Source organism: Pelobates fuscus, chromosome 1 (genome assembly GCF_036172605.1).
Source record: "Pelobates fuscus isolate aPelFus1 chromosome 1, aPelFus1.pri, whole genome shotgun sequence".
NCBI classification, from domain to species: domain Eukaryota; kingdom Metazoa; phylum Chordata; class Amphibia; order Anura; family Pelobatidae; genus Pelobates; species Pelobates fuscus.
This window is the reverse complement of record NC_086317.1, coordinates 118,990,370-119,006,681: the sequence shown is the minus strand read 5'-3', so window position 1 is coordinate 119,006,681 and position 16,312 is coordinate 118,990,370.

The following is a 16,312-nucleotide window of genomic DNA, read 5'->3' as shown; positions in this document are numbered from 1 at the left end:
TACATTGAAGAAGTAAATTTGCTCAGTTATAAAGGTGGATACTCCTCTACTGGAAGTTAGTAAGAGAGCCACTAGAGGGGTACTTAACCCTTAAATGTAGATTTTATAACATTAAAGGTTGAAACTACAGGACCACTGCACGCAGACTATTGCGTTGACTTCAGTGAGTCCTTAAAGTGATAGATGGATGATATAGAACTATTTTTATCTAAATATTTATCCATCATAGGCTATTCACTAGCTTAGACAGTAGAATTGTGTAGAGTTGTCCAGGGATGAGCAAATTGTATGAAAAAGTATTTGATCTTGAAACATTTTTATTTTTATTTTAACCAAGTTTGGTTATTCTACTGTAACATCTGTATAATTTAATTTATTGAACAAACCCCAATGTGCATAATATAACTATTTGGTGCACATGCGCACCCATACACATGCAAGTTTATACTTAAACACTGTCACAGATTTCTTAAAGTGTATTCTTTGTGTTACCTCAGCCAACAAGTATATTACCTCTTCAGCAATCAATCAGATTTATTTATTTATTTCAGAAACAAGTAATGTCAAGTCCTCTTTTTATTTATTTATGTTTGTTATCTAATCTTCAGTTAGAACAGATGATAGGTGTTGTCTTTTTTTTCTCTCTCAAGCTTAATGCTTAATGCTAGCCTGCATGCTCTTCCTTGTCAAATTGTAAAGATTCTTGTAAAGGTTTTTTGATTATGGAGATTATTACCTTTGGCTTTCATACATCACCATTAATGTCTACTAGACTATTCAGTATGCACTTATAATGTTCTTGATAAAATCAATATAATTAATTGCCCCAGCTATTTGTACCAAGTGACTAATTTCATCTTTTAGTAAACCTTGATATATTAACATGCACTGCCATTATCACAGTTTTCCACAGTTGTTTTCATTCAAAAAAATACAATGGAAATAGTCCATTTTCTTTTTGAATAATGTAAGCATTTATTTATGTGTGCATTTTTTTTCTTTTTTTGTGAAACTGTGTGTTTTATTGTTGTTGATAATTATATATAATGTATTATATATAATGTAATCCCACACAGTAAAAAGCTGTTAACACATGTATACTTTGTTTTGTCTGCTGTACTGTTTCTGTATTTATTCATGTTTAAAGGTATTATGTTGTCTGGTGTTTTATAGTACTGTATTGTTAAACAGCAGTAATCCTTAGTGATGATTTTTGCATGCACTGCCAAAAATGACAATATGATGTCGCAAACTCCAGAATCCACTGCTTTTATTTGTCCCAGAACTTGGTAAAAATCTTGGAGCCCTTTAATCAGTCGAACAACTCTGTGATCAGCAGAATGGGGTATGCATTTCCAATGGTTATCTTGTTCAACCCCCTGTAATCTATGCAAGGTCTAAGACAGGGGTAGGCAACCTACGGCACTAGTGCCATGCACGGCACTCGAGGTGACTTTGCACGGCACTCAAGGCTGCTAGAGCCAAACAGGCTCTGTCCTATCAGGAGTCCCAGTGAAACTTCAGATATCTGCTAATACGAACAGGTGGTGAAGGACAATCCTCAATTTATGCATTGCAGCACATAGAGGAAGTGATCTCAGATCACTTCCTCCCAGCACTTGTGAATGGGAATCCACACTGTAGCAGAGCAGCTTGCAGCTGCTGTTGCAGCTCCGATACTTGAGCTATACCTGGCCAGCCTGGTCCCCACTGGAATCTAGGGAAGCCATCCATACTGCTAGATATACAAAGAAATAACCCTCACCTCATACAAATAATACGAACAGCCCATACACAAACATACACACAATCCCCACAAACGCAACACCACTAACAATCAACATACATGCACACAACCCCGCATGCAGCATCTCACATGCAATACCCCCAACAGCCCCCACACACTACCAAACACACAAGGTGACATTTCCATCCACACACAATTCCACAAGCAGCCCTCATACACAGCCCACATTCATAGGTATCATACACAATACCATAAAGTACTAATGAACATATACAATATAATAGCTCCTATACGCACAAATACAACGATACAAAGCAATTACAGTATAAATAACAAGCAGAATACTGCAGCATACAGACCTCAATTTAAAAAAATAGGATCTGCACGCTACGGGACATCACAATCCTATATCGGCACAGTGCTGCTAAAAGGTTGCCTACCCCTGGTCTAAGATCACCTTTTTTCGATACAAAGAAGAATCCAGCTCCAGCAATAGACGAAGACCTTCTGATAAACCGTTTAGTTACATTTTCTTTTATGTATTCCTCTAACACTAGGTTCTTTTTGGTGGATAGAGGATATATAGTACCTCTCGGAGGCGTGGTACTTGGTAAAAGGTTGATAGTGCAGTCATAAGACCTATGTGGAGGTAAACGGTTGGCTTTTCTTTTGTCTAAAACATCCTTAAGGTCTAGATATTGAGGGGGTATCTTCGCTGACAGGGGAGACATAGTAGGTGTGTTTAACAAAAGAATTGGTTTGATTCTCTATAAACATCCTTCAGTACACCCTTGGCCCCATGATGCTATTTCTTCTTGATCCCAGTCAATAATGTGGTGATGTTTCTTCAACCAGGGAAACCCCAAGACCACTGGAAAAGCTGGAGAGGAGATCAATAGGAGTAAGGCGATGTCCTCATGTAAGATACCAATGGTTAATTTAACAGGTATTGTTTCACAGGAAGTCACAGGCTCCGACAGTGGTCTACCATCTATGGCCTCAATGGCCAAGGGTGTAGCTCTGAACTTGGAGGGAAGAGAATGGCTATCAGCAAAGGCCTGATCTATGAAACTCTCTGCTGCTCCTGAATCTATTAAAGCCATTGTTATTATGGATCTCTTCTCCCATGATAAGGAGATGGGAATTAGAAGCCTGTGGTTTTTCATATTATATATGGAGGACATGATAGAAACACCCAAGGCCTGTCCTCCAAAGGAACTTAGGTGCCAGTGTTTCCCGGCCTGGTAGGGCAGTTTAGGTGAAGATGGCCTCGTTGCCCACAATACAAACAAAGGCCTTCTCTTCTCCTGTACTGTTTCTCTTCTTCAGTTAGGCGAGTAACCCCAAATTGCATTGGTTCGGGAAGTGCTAAAGCCATAGAATCAGGGTTCTGAAAAAAAGGGGCCAATCTAATAGAAGGTCTACGGGTTCTACCTCTGGTATTTTGCCTCATTCATTCATCTATATGTGAACTGAACAAAATCAGGTCCTCTAGATTCTCAGGAAGGTCTCTGGTGGCCACCTCATCTAGGATAGCAAACCATTTAGAAAAATGTCCACTTAACCTCTGCAGCCAAGGATCGGAATTCTAAAGTGTATTCCACAAATGTTCTGTTGCCTTGTCTAAGGCGCAAAAAAGAGATCTGGCTGCATTGGCCTTCCTACACGGAGGATTAAAGGTTCTCCTAAATGCTGCAACAAAAGTGTTGTAGTTGTATACAAAAGGGTTATCGTTCTCCCATAAAGGATTAGCCCATGTAGGTGCCTTCTCTATCAGTAAGGTTATTATGAATCCAATAGGCAGAGGGTTGTAACTCAAAATGAATACTAATCTGGTTTAAAAAACCTTGACAAGCATCCAGTGCCCCACCATAGCATAGCAGTGAGGTAACGTGAGAAGAGGCACCAACTGTGGCTACTTCTAAGCCTGTAGCTACGGGGGCATAGGGAAAACCTGACTCTCATCTTGCAGAGTGTTCTAATGTGACAATAATGACTGCAAGGCCAGAGCGTTTTGGTCCATTCTATGGTCAATTGACTCAAATCGGAGGTCGCAGGGTTTGCACCTGCAGGATCCATAAGGCCCTGCCGTAATGTCAGGATCGGCACAGGGATCCAATACGCAGAATGCAAAATATAGAAGAATGTATACCAGGCCTTAAAATGGCCTGACTGGCGTCGGAAAGAACAGAGAATAGTCAGGGACAAGCCGAGGTCGAGGGAGCCAGAAAACAGGTAAGAGAATAAACAAGCAGAGTCAAAGGGAAGGAGAACACAGAATAGTCAAAATCAGAGCCAAGTCAAATACCAAGAAACCAAACCAGAGCAAGCACTATTGGAACAGATAAGCTAGAACCATAACAGGGCAATGATTAATTGCAACTGGGTACTTTTTATAGTGATGACCACGCCCTCAAAATGTCCTAATTTGAAAGTTTTGGCGGGCTGTGACGTAATCAACATCATGACGTTGGCGTGCATGCACCGCATCATAAAAAGGGTCAGAGCTACCGCGTCCGGCATCTGAATGGTCAAGATGAGAGGAGGGAATGGAAGAAGTCACAGGCTGGATTCCTGCCAGGGCAGAAATAACAGGTACCCCGATAACACTATAGTCACCAGAATAACTACTGCTTATTGTAGCTGTTCTGGTGAGTATAGTCAGTCCCTGAAGACTTTGTGCAGTAACCACTGCCTTTACAGTGTTTACATTACAGCCTAAGAATACCTCTACTGTTCACTCCTCAGATGGCTACTAGAGGTGCTTCCTGGTGCTTCTCCTTTTCCTGGAGGCAGTAAACTTTCCACATTAAGATGCATTGATGGAGATGCTGATTGGCCAAGGTGGTGTTTGCTCCACCCCCCCAGCCCGCCTCCTTGCCTGAGATCATCAGAAATTACAAACACTGCCAATCCAATGCTTTTATATGGACATCATTGTGATTAGCTGAGATCATCACTTCTGATTATGTCAGCCAAGGAGGTAGGCCTGGGGCAGACTATAGTGTCAGTAATACATGTTTGTGTTCCTGACACTATAGTGTTCCATCTAAGTGTTGACAAAACACCAGTTTATGGAAGAGACATTTTCTTAGTAAGTTACAATTATATTACTCTGAATATTGGGTGTAGAGGTTTCAGTATCTTAGAAACAGATTAAATTTTCCAACTTGCATACAACAATGTAGGATTAACTACATTTAGGTTTGATGAAGGGGGGGGCAGGAGGGCTAGATAGTGTTTTGAACACTAAAGGGTCAGGAATACATGTTTGTATTCCTGACCCTATAGTGTTAGTTTAATTCAAGTTTTTTACTTTATACTACATGAGGATTTGTCCATGTAATTCACTTGATGTGCTTTGATCAGTCCATGATGATGGTAAAAAACAAATTCCAAATGATGCAGATATAAAAGGATCTTAAATTATCATTAGTATATAAGCATTGTGAAAATATCAGAAAGGTGTTTTTACAGATTTGATTTCTTGTACCATGGGGTGAATGAGAATTTATGTTAACTATATTCATCTTTTAGTAAACCTTGATGCATTAACTCAAGTTGCCATTATCACAGTTTGTCACAGTTATTTTCATTCAAAAATACAATGGAAATAGTCTATTTTATTTGTGAATATTGCAAGCATTTATTTATTATGTGAACATGTGTTTCTAAAATGTGCTAGTCATTCTTTTCATGTGAAACTGTGTATTTTATTGTTGTTAATAATGAAATATAATGTAATACCATACCATGAAAGCTGTTTGTTGGAAATGCCATGTGTCATGTAAAAAGCCTAGTTGGTAATGCCATGTGTTATATAAAGAGAAAAATGGAAAATAGATGTGTACCATGGCCTTAGATGAGAGCAAATCCATTCAACTTCATTCATAATTAGTGGAACATATTAGCCTTAAACCATGATAAAGAGGGCATCTCAAACTTGATCTACTTGTTTAATATTGTTTTTACTGCTGCCAAGATATGTTAATAAAATCTTTAGAACTTTTTAAACATTAGAAATGTATTATAAAAAATATATGTTACAAATAAAACATTGTATTATATTAGTTAACATTTGAATAAATGCTACAAACACTGTATCAGGTTGGTCCCAAGTAAAAACTGTTATAATCTGATACACAGGTCTATAAACAGCAGGTTACAGCGATGTATGCTTTATGTAGCATCTGATAAACATCTCTGTGATGAGGTGATGGGGATAGCATCTAGTCATCGGGTCTGCTAAGGGGGGAGTGGAGCAGGAGGTCAGTTGTCCCTTGGGCCACTAGCATGGGAGAACTGGCAAGGGATTGTGGGCTCCTGCCTCAAACCATTTTTCTGAAAATTTAAACTTGTAAAGGTGTATTGGTATGTCTCTTTACACAGCTCTGCAGAAGAGGCACAAAACAGAAATTGTGTAGGAACTTTGCTAGCCTGACATTGTATGGGTTTGTGCATGGGTCGATGGCCTGGGCCTTGACTGTCCTAGGATATTTTGCAGCATCTAAGGCTGACTATGCTGACAGGCTACATTGTGCATATATGATATCCATGGAAATGTTTGCCAGTGACTGCAAGGGTATAATGTCACAGTGATCATGACATTCATAATATATGCAAGTTGTCATTAGTAGCAATGGAGTTAGTTGGAAACAGAGTCTGCATCTCCTAGGCTGTTAGATCTCTGAACGCTCCATCATAATGTGCAGGTCATACTGATAAAGATGTCAGAGCTATATGATGGCACACATCGCAATTCCAGCAATCTCCATATGTCAGAAAGATATATATCCCATGCATCACACAGGTAGACTCAGCACAAATTGGAGTGTTCAGGGGGTAATCCTATTTAAATAACATTTTAACATTTTAATTTGAAAGCAGGTAAAAAAAAACAAAATTCTTAAGACAAGTATTTTTTCCAAGGGTTTGGACAATGGGAGATATTTTCATAGTAATGTGGAGGAAATTATGGACTGAAGTGAATGCCTTTTATCTCCACTAACCTGCCTGTTATACCAGAAACTTTTCTTTAAGTTATGGAATATTGATTTAAGAGAATGGGCATGAAAATTAGTCTGAGACCTCAGAGGATCTATAGGTCAGGGATCTCAAATTCTGGCACCCGGATGTTGCTAAAATACAACTCCCATGATTCTCTGGCAATCTAATACAGTGGGAAAAAAATTCAAAAAAGGTCAGCGCTAAATAAAGTCACAAATAAAATTTGTTTTAGGACAGCACACCTTAGGATGGAGAAGGATTTCCTCCTAATACCCCACAATTAGCAGCAAGAAAAAGAGAAAGAAAATAAGTTTGCGCCCAATGTAAATAAAATATATAAAATATACCAAAAGATATATATTAAGTAATTTATCAGAGATAAAATATCCAGTTAAATGTATACAATACAGGTGAACTAATATAAAACAAAAGAATAAAAAAGTATTTAAAAGGAATAGCCGATCTTGATAGGATGGGAAGGACATTCTCAACGATAAATACATTTTTAAAGTTACATGTCGGTAATTAGCTTTTCTTGAGGTTGCCTTATGTATAAAATAAGTGGCTATCATAGAAAAAGATTAGTGACTTAGCATAATTTGAAATCTATGATTCAAGCCATAGTTTATATTTTAGGCAGTAAAATAGAAGTTACACAAAGAAGTTCTACATAGATGCTTAAATTAATAAATGCCTTTAGAAATGTGAGCCTTGGTAATACACAGAGAGTCTGGCTTCATACTCTTTATATAGAAAAGAAAGGGAAGCCCTGTATGTGAAGGATAGCATAAAATCTAGCCTAATAAAAGTTAGTGAGGCGAACATAGAGTCCGTTTGGGTTACGTTAGAATTTGGTAATCACACAGTAACTCGTGTAGGTGTTTTTTTAGGCCCCAGGACAAATTGAAGAGTTAGATAATCTACTAGTTGAAGAAATAGCTAAAATGACAATGAAGGGGGAAGTTATCATCATGGGTGACTTTAATATTCCTGATGTTAATTGGAAAGAAAAAATAGCTACTTGTGCCAGGAGCACACATATTCTAAACTCCCTACTGGGATTGTCTCTAAAACAAGTCGTTGAGGAGCCAACTCGTAAAGAGGCCATACTAGATTTAGTGTTAACAAATGGAGATTTGATATCAGATATTACTGTAGGTGAAAGTTTAGGATCCAGTGATCATCAGTCAGTGTGGCTAAAATTAGAATATCTGTAAAGGAGTCATTATCAGACTGGAGCAATTTAAATGGAGTCCAAGAGAAATGGGATTATTTAAAAGTTGCACTACGGAAGGCAACAGAAAATTGCATTAGGCTTGTCAGTAAAAGCAAAAAATTCAATAAACCACTGTGGTACTCTGCAGATGTGGCCAAAATAGTAAAAAACAAAAAGTTAGCATTTAGTAATTATAAGAAAACCCAGAGTGAGGAAGACAGAATAACCTATAAGATTAGGCAGAAAGAGGCTAAGCAAGTTATAAGAGCTTCCAAATCACACAGAAGAGAAAATAGCACAGTCAGTAAAAAAGGGGGACAAAACTTTTTTTAGATACATAAATGAGAAAAGAAAAGTAAAACAAGGATTAGTTAGCTTAAAAACAAAAGAAGGAAGGTATGTAGATGAGGATAAAGGTCATAGCTGACTGCCTCAATGAATATTTTTGTTCGGTATTTACAGATGAAAATGAAGGAGAGGGACCTCAGTTAAGAAAAAGGATAAATGAGTAATTTATTACACGTGAGTTTACAGAGGAAGAGGTTCTATTTCAACTGTCAAAAGTAAAGACAAATAAGTCAATGGGACCTGATGGAATACACCCAAAGCTATTAAAAGAGCTTAGTGGTGTACTAGCGAAACCATTAACAGATTTTTTTATTTTTTTTTGTCAATCTTTCTTTTATTGAAGCATATCAGATGAGGTACAAAACAGAGAGAGGGAAATGCAATATGTGTTTACATTACAGGGTGAATACAATGGTAGCTTAAACGGTTACATTTCCAGGCAGGGGATGCTTCATTTTTTCTTTTTTAATGTTAGCAAAAGCGTGTTACAGTTAGCAGTGGTGCCCATCCTGATAAATAGTTAGAGGGAGACAGTAGGCTATGTAACACTGAGCCACAAAACTAATGAATAAAAGATTGTAACGGATCCACTGGCACCCCGACTGGGTACCTCCGTTGAAAGATGCTCCTAGCGCTTCCAGAGGACTCCAAGCACTCCACCAGACACCATAAGCACCGCAGGCTGCAGCTATCTCCCTTCAGAACGAAGCAGGAACAAGCTCTTACAAGAGCTCAGTGATTATAGCAAGGGAATATGCCTAGCATAGCAATCCCTTGTAGCAGGTTCCCCCAATAAGACACAGGACTCAAGTTGAGGGTAAAACAGGAACTGAGGACTGGGACACCCAGTCTGGCTTTTATTACAAACAAGTACATACAGGACACTCCCAGGGGGAGGATGAAATTAACCAATCACAGGGATGTACCTCCCACACATTTCCTCCCCTTAGATTAACAGTTAAACCAATTATTACATACAATAAAAATAAAGTTTTTACACACACACTGTAACTTTAAAACCATACATTCAATTTCAATAAAAGTTGCATATTCAGACTCAGCATACATCAAACATAAACACTTCCAAAAATCAGCCAAATCCCTCCAGTGGATCAAAAGTTAGCTGGAAGTCCTTTATGACCGACCGCAAGCACAATTTCCTGCCCAAAACAGTTCCATAGATTTGGGCTGTGCGGTCGGTCAATTTCATGCCGAAAAAACGACTAAGTCCCATTTCGAACGGGACTTAGTCTCTGGAGCTGCAAGTTCCGTATGGAAGAAGGTAAGGGTCAGCGGTGTTCGGCAGAATGTGTAGCCGATTTTAGTTCCACAGAATCTTTAGCATACACCGCTGACCGCATTCGAGGAAACCAAGATGGCCGCCGCCACGTGCAATTAACCGGCAGTAACCTCACAGCCTGGGAGGTAAATTGCCTGCACACTTTAGCTTCTGGGTGGTCCGCCTGTGTGGTACTTGGTTCAGTAAGCCCTATTTACTGAACCAAGTGGGGGAAAGCCAGGAACAAGTTATTTTACCGGTCTGGGGACATAGTCTTAAAGGGGCATTGTTCACCAAAGTCACAATATGTCCCCAGACGGTTCTTAAAGGGCCATACACACCAATAAAAGTCCATACGTTTTCAGGGGCCATAGTCTTAAAGGGTATTGTTACCCAAAGTCTCAATAGGTCCCCAGACAGTTCTTAAAGGGCCAGCAGCAGTACAATAAAATACCATTCACTTTACTTAAAGGGCCAGCAGTCGCACGATAAAATACAATATGCCCCAAATATGTCCAGGGGCCATAGTCGCAGGGCAGGAGGCTAGCAACCAGGCTTCTCCAGTTCACAGTGGCGAAGTTGGTTTCGCCACAAAGATGAGGTCATATTAGTTAAAGTTGCGGTATGAAATGCCATTTACTAAACATCAGATAAGGTAAAGCAGGTATATGTCAGAGGGGTCATAGCTTATGCGTTGCAAATATAACATGGCAGTAGCTTATAATCGCACATTTATCTAATCATGCTTGTTCGGCTGCGAGGGGTGACAGTATGCGAAAATTTGATAACATGCCCTCCGAGCAACCACCAAGCAGGAGTCACACACGCCAGGCAGCTGAGGACATAGTAGGTTTAGGGCGGTGAGGTTACATTTAAATTAAAGGCCTGTACATATAAAATAGAGTATCATGCAGTAAGGAGGGAGATATGAGTGGTAGTAAGCTTCCAAGCAGTGTCCCTTACAATACCGGCAACTTGACTAGCCAGTGCGTGAACCGAAGAGAGTTCTGGTCAAAATAAAAGGTGTCGTGAGTCCATAAGCCAGTCCCTTTCAACTCAAGTTGGTTACCGGCATGCAGGGTTTCGGTGCCTGCCTACAGGTGTGCTTGCGGTGCGTATCTGTGGCTGGTTTCTGTATCTCTCCGCAGAACGGGTGTTGGTGGGGGTGAGTTTCTTGTCCCGGGAAGGTGTGCATGCTTGCGTCTTCGTGCTCCAGGCTTGGCGGCCGTCTGGGCCTGCGTTCTCGAGAAGGATGTAGAAGCGGATCTGGAGTGATGGACTTTTGAGTATGTAAGTACCGAGCAGCTGGCACAGGTGGATAATTGCTGGTGTTTCTTAGCGAAGACAGGTTGAGTGGCAGGCATGGTCGGTGCCTCTGTTCCTTTAACGGTCGCTGCGGGCAGGTGCTACAGCGTCCTATTCCCCGCAGTGGCTCCTCTGCGTCCGAGGGCAGCTTGTCTTCGGCCTGAGGCCTGTGTAGGCACTCGCGCCTTTTGCCATTGGACCCATCAACAAGTCCGTGGGCCCAGGGTTCTGCCGGGACCCAAGCTTCTCCCTGGGTGTATGGCAGGCTGTGGGGGGGTTCCTCCCCGTGAGCGCCCGGCTCAGAAGAAGGATATGCGGGCCTCTCGGCATCGGTGTCCACATGTGAGGTAGTCGGCGGGCAGCATATGCCAGGAGTTTCTCTGGGTGTGTGAGGCTATGCGTGGTATAACCCCGTGTGCCCGGGTAAGTGATGGCCGCTAACAGACCAGTGCTTGAGGGTACACGTTCTGCGCACATGGTCTCCGCCATCTTGCGCGCGGGTCTCAGGCTGCTTGTCGGTGGCGTCCCGGAGGGCCGTTTGGTCTGGCTTAATTTTTAGTTTAGCTTAGTGTAGCTTGGACCGGGATCACCCCCCCGGTCCAGTGGGGGGGGAACAGGGCCGGGCCGGTAGGCTGTCAACGCGTGTCGGGCAGGATAGCGTTGCGGCGGCCGTCCGCTTCACTCACCGCCAGCATAGGTCCCGCCTGTTGTAGCAGGCCCCATCCTCCGAGGGACTAGAACTTCAGGAGCAAGCCTCTCCCCGGCTCAGGCAGCCCGATTACATTGAGGGTCGCGGTAAATCGACAGGATTTCTTGCGAAAAGTCTCGGTTTTTAAGCCATTTGGAACCCCGTTTGCAGGAGCCGAGCTGTCCTGCGACCACTCAGCTCGGCGGCCCGGCCCCGCCCCATTAACAGATTTTTTTAACCAATCATTGTTAACAGGAGTAGTCCCAGAAGATTGGAAGTTAGCGAATGTTCTGCCCATTCACAAGAAAGGTAATAGGGAGGAGTCGGGCAACTATAGGCCAGTAAGCCTTACTTCAGTAGTGGGGAAAGTGATGGAAACCATGTTAAAGGAAAGGATTGTTGAACATCTAAAAACACATGGATTTCAAAATCAGAGACAACATGGGTTTACTTCAGGGAGATCATGACAAACTAATCTTATTGATTTTTTGATTGGGTAACTAAAATTATAGATCAGGGTGGTGCAGTAGACATTGCTTACCTAGATTTCAGTAAGGCTTTTGACACTGTTGCACATAGAAGGCTTATCAATAAACTGCAATCTTTGAGTTTGGATTCCAATATTGTTGAATGGGTAAGGCAATGGCTGAGTGACAGGCAACAGAGGGTTGTAGTCAATGGAGTATATTTGAAGCTTGGGCTTGTCACCAGTGGGGTACCTCAGGGATCTGTACTTGGACCCATTCTCTTTAATATTTTTATTAGTGATATTGCAGAAGGTCTTGATGGTAAGGTGTGTCTTTTTGCGGATGATACTAAGATATGTAACAGGGTTGATGTTCCAGGAGGGATAAGCCAAATGGCAAATGATTTAGGTAAACTAGAAAAATGGTCAGAGTTGTGGCAACTGACATTTAATGTGGATACGTACAAGATAATGCATCTTGGACGTAAAAACCCAAGGGCAGAGTACAGAATATTTGATAGACTCCTAACCTCAACATCTGAGGAAAGGGATATAGGGGTGATTCTTTCTGATGACTTAAAGGTAGGCAGACAATGTAATAGAGCAGCAGGAAATGCTAGCAGAATGCTTGGTTGTATAGGGAGAGGTATTAGCACTAGAAAGAGGGAAGTGCTCATGCCATTGTACAGAACACTGGTGAGACCTCACTTGGAGTACTGTACACAGTACTGGAGACCATATCTTCAGAAGGATATTGATACCTTAGAGAGAGTTCAAAGAAGGGCTACTAAACTGGTTCATGGATTGCAGGATAAAACTTACCAGGAAAGGTTAAAGGATCATAACATGTATAGCTTGGAGGAAAGACGAGACAGGGGGGGATATGATAGAAACATATTAATACATAAAGGGAATCAACACAGTAAAGGAGGAGACTATATTTAAAAGAAGAAAAACTACCACAACAAGAGGACATAGTCTTAAATTAGAGGGACAAAGGTTTAAAAATAATATCAGGAAGTATTACTTTACTGAGAGGGTAGTGGATGCATGGAAAAGCCTTCCAGCTGAAGTGGTAGAGGTTAACACAGTAAAGGAGTTTAAGCATGCATGGGATAGGCATAAGGCAATCCTAACTATAAGATAAGGCCAGGGACTAATGAATAATGGTTCTTATCTGCCGTCACATTCTATGTTTCTATGTTTCATCCATCATTCTTAACATGAACCATATGTGGTGACCATCTGAAACGGCACCCCGGGCATAAAAGGGTGTTAAACCGCCGTTTAGTAGATATTCCCTTCCAAAGACACAGGCACAGCTACTGTAGACACCAAACCACTGAACCGGAGAAGCATACAAATGCTCTCAAACATACGAATGCTGTATACAGTTGAATAGGAAAAACCATAAGAATAGGTTTACACTCCTAGCAGTCACACTGGAACAGCATACAATAAATCCCCCCCCAAGAACGAGACAAGGCTCCGTTTTGAGGGTCAAGCAGGAACAGACAGTGCTGTGGGTTTATTGTTCTTATATACACATTAGTACCACCCACAGGGTTTTGGAAAACAACCAATAAACACGTACAATACACTCAGACACTCCCACACAAAATCTTCCCCTCTGTCTGTGATACAATTCCCTTACACAATGGGTAATGTAATTATCACAGGCAGAGAAATACAGTTTTTCAACATTATTCATAACTTTAAAAGTATGCATCACATTCACATAAAATTACATTTTCAGAGTCAGCATACTCCAAATACAAACATATGTCAAAATCATCCAAATTGGTCCATTGGTTCAAAAGATAGATCAAAGTCCTTTGTGACCAAATGAAGCATGGCTTTTGTGTCCAAAACCAGTTCCACAGAGTTTTCTATCCTGGAGATAATTGAGAAGTAATCCAATTATCTCCAAGGACAGAGGCAAAACTTAATTAGCCAAATGGTAACAAAATACAGTAAAATACAATAAAATACACAAGGTTACATTTATTACATAAAATACAGACATGCAACATATCCCCAGATAGCTTAGGTCTGAGTGCACATTATTACTGAATGGCGCTCAGACCACACACATACTGTTCAATTGCCATGGAGCCAAAATCTTTTATTACACGAATAGGCTCCATGGCATAGCTATCTGGGTTAAATGAGTTCATTCAGTAAATTCGAGAATCTACAGAATGCCAGGGCAGAAAAACATGAATAGATCTTTCTGCATAGGAAAATAAAGTTTTTAAATGCCGGTCCGTAGTCAATAGGCAGCAGGCAGGCAACCAGGGTCCTCCAATGAACAGTGGCGAGATTGGTCTCATCACACCATCCATATATAGTGAAAGTCTGTAATACTAGTTACATCCTGTGTCTCAAAGAAGTTTGAATAAAGACGTTATAATAGTCATATCACAAAAACAAGATTCTACAACACATCTGATAATTTAAAGTTCATTAAATATTTTTCATTACAAGTAATAAAATATTATTAAGTTTAATGCCTGTTTTTTTTTGTTTTTTTTTTTAAATGGGAAGGCACTCATGATGATCTTAACCCCTTAAGGACACATGACATGTATGACATGTCATGATTCCCTTTTATTCCAGAAGTTTGGTCCTTAAGGGGTTAATCACTTTTTACGTTTTTTTAAACAACAATGATAGGGGCATCAAACTAAACAGACATCAGTACTAAGAAAATTAGATTTAGACATCTATATCGAAAACAATCAGCTGTTCACAAAAACTCTCTTTAAAAAAGTTCATACAAATACATTTATTGATTCCAGCAGTTGCCACTACCCACTGTGGCTAAGAAGCATCCCAAAGAGACAACTAATAAGACTGAAGCGCAACTGTAATAATAACAAGGTATTCAAAGCACAAGCTCATGACCTTAAAGAAAAATAATAGAAAAAACTAAGATGAAAAACATATAAATACTCTAATTGAAGAATTAGCTAATGCTGACAGAAAACAATTTCTACAATACCACAACACCAATAAAGAAAAACAAACCACCCTCCCAGTTGTGTTAGATTATAATAACAAAAGTTTTGAAATGAAAAAATAAAAATAAAAAACACTGGGACATCCTAAAAGAGGAAGAGACTCTAAAAACCATCCTACCAGAAAGACCAACAATGGTATTTAGGGGGGGGGGGGGCAATTTAAGAAGATGTCTCACCAAAAATGACACAAAGAAAACTGTGCTAAACATACTTTTTTTTACTCAACAGAAAGGGTTCTATAAGTGCAAACAATGTCTGGCATGAAGGAGCACCAATATTGAGAACACCAAAACTCTTGGGTTTAAATTCAAACATTCACCAAAGGAGTACAACATAGAAGATTGTATTACTTGTTACTCTAAGAATGTGATTTATCTTTTAGAATGTCCGTGTAAACTACAGTATGCAGGAATGACAACCAGGAATCTTAAAACAAGCATCGCAGAACATTGCAGACATTTAAAAAAAACGCTTTTTAAACCACTCGATGGCTTCCTAATTCACAATAAAGACCACATGCACTTTAAATTCTGTGCTATAGAAAAAGTTTCTCCCCATTAGCGAGGTGGTAACCTCTCTAAATTACTAGGCAGAATAGAAACATTGCAGACATTTAAAAAAAAGGCTTTTTAAACCACTCAATGGTTTCCTATTTCACAATAAAGACCACATGCACTTTAAATTCTGTGCTATAGAAAACGTTTCTCCCCACTAGCGAGGTGGTAACCTCTCTAAATTACTAGGCAGAATAGAAATGAACTGGGTTCTCAAATTAGACACTTTTGGTTCCTTGAGGGTTAAATGCTGATTTTGACCTTTTTAATTTTTTGTAATTCTCCATATATTTCTGTTTTTATCTTTTTGTAATTCTCCATATATTTCTGTTTTTATCTTTTTGTAACATCATGGCATATTTTAACTATTGCTTTTATCACTGTTCTATAAATCTGATATTAGTCTGATATTAGTCTGTATTTGCCTTTTAATAAGTCATTTAGAACTATTTTATTACTATACCCAGGCCCCTTTTTTCCCCTTAAGATACATTTTCCTCTTAAGATACATTTTGATGCATTTTTTATGTTATACCCCTATTTTTTCGTTGGGTTTAGTCATGCTAATTTTTTACTACATTTCCCATATGCCCTTTCAATAAGGAGGAGCTACCCTGCTTATATCCATAGCAGGCAAAGCAATCCACTCCCTTATCTCCTCTGCTCCAGCTCCCCTCCC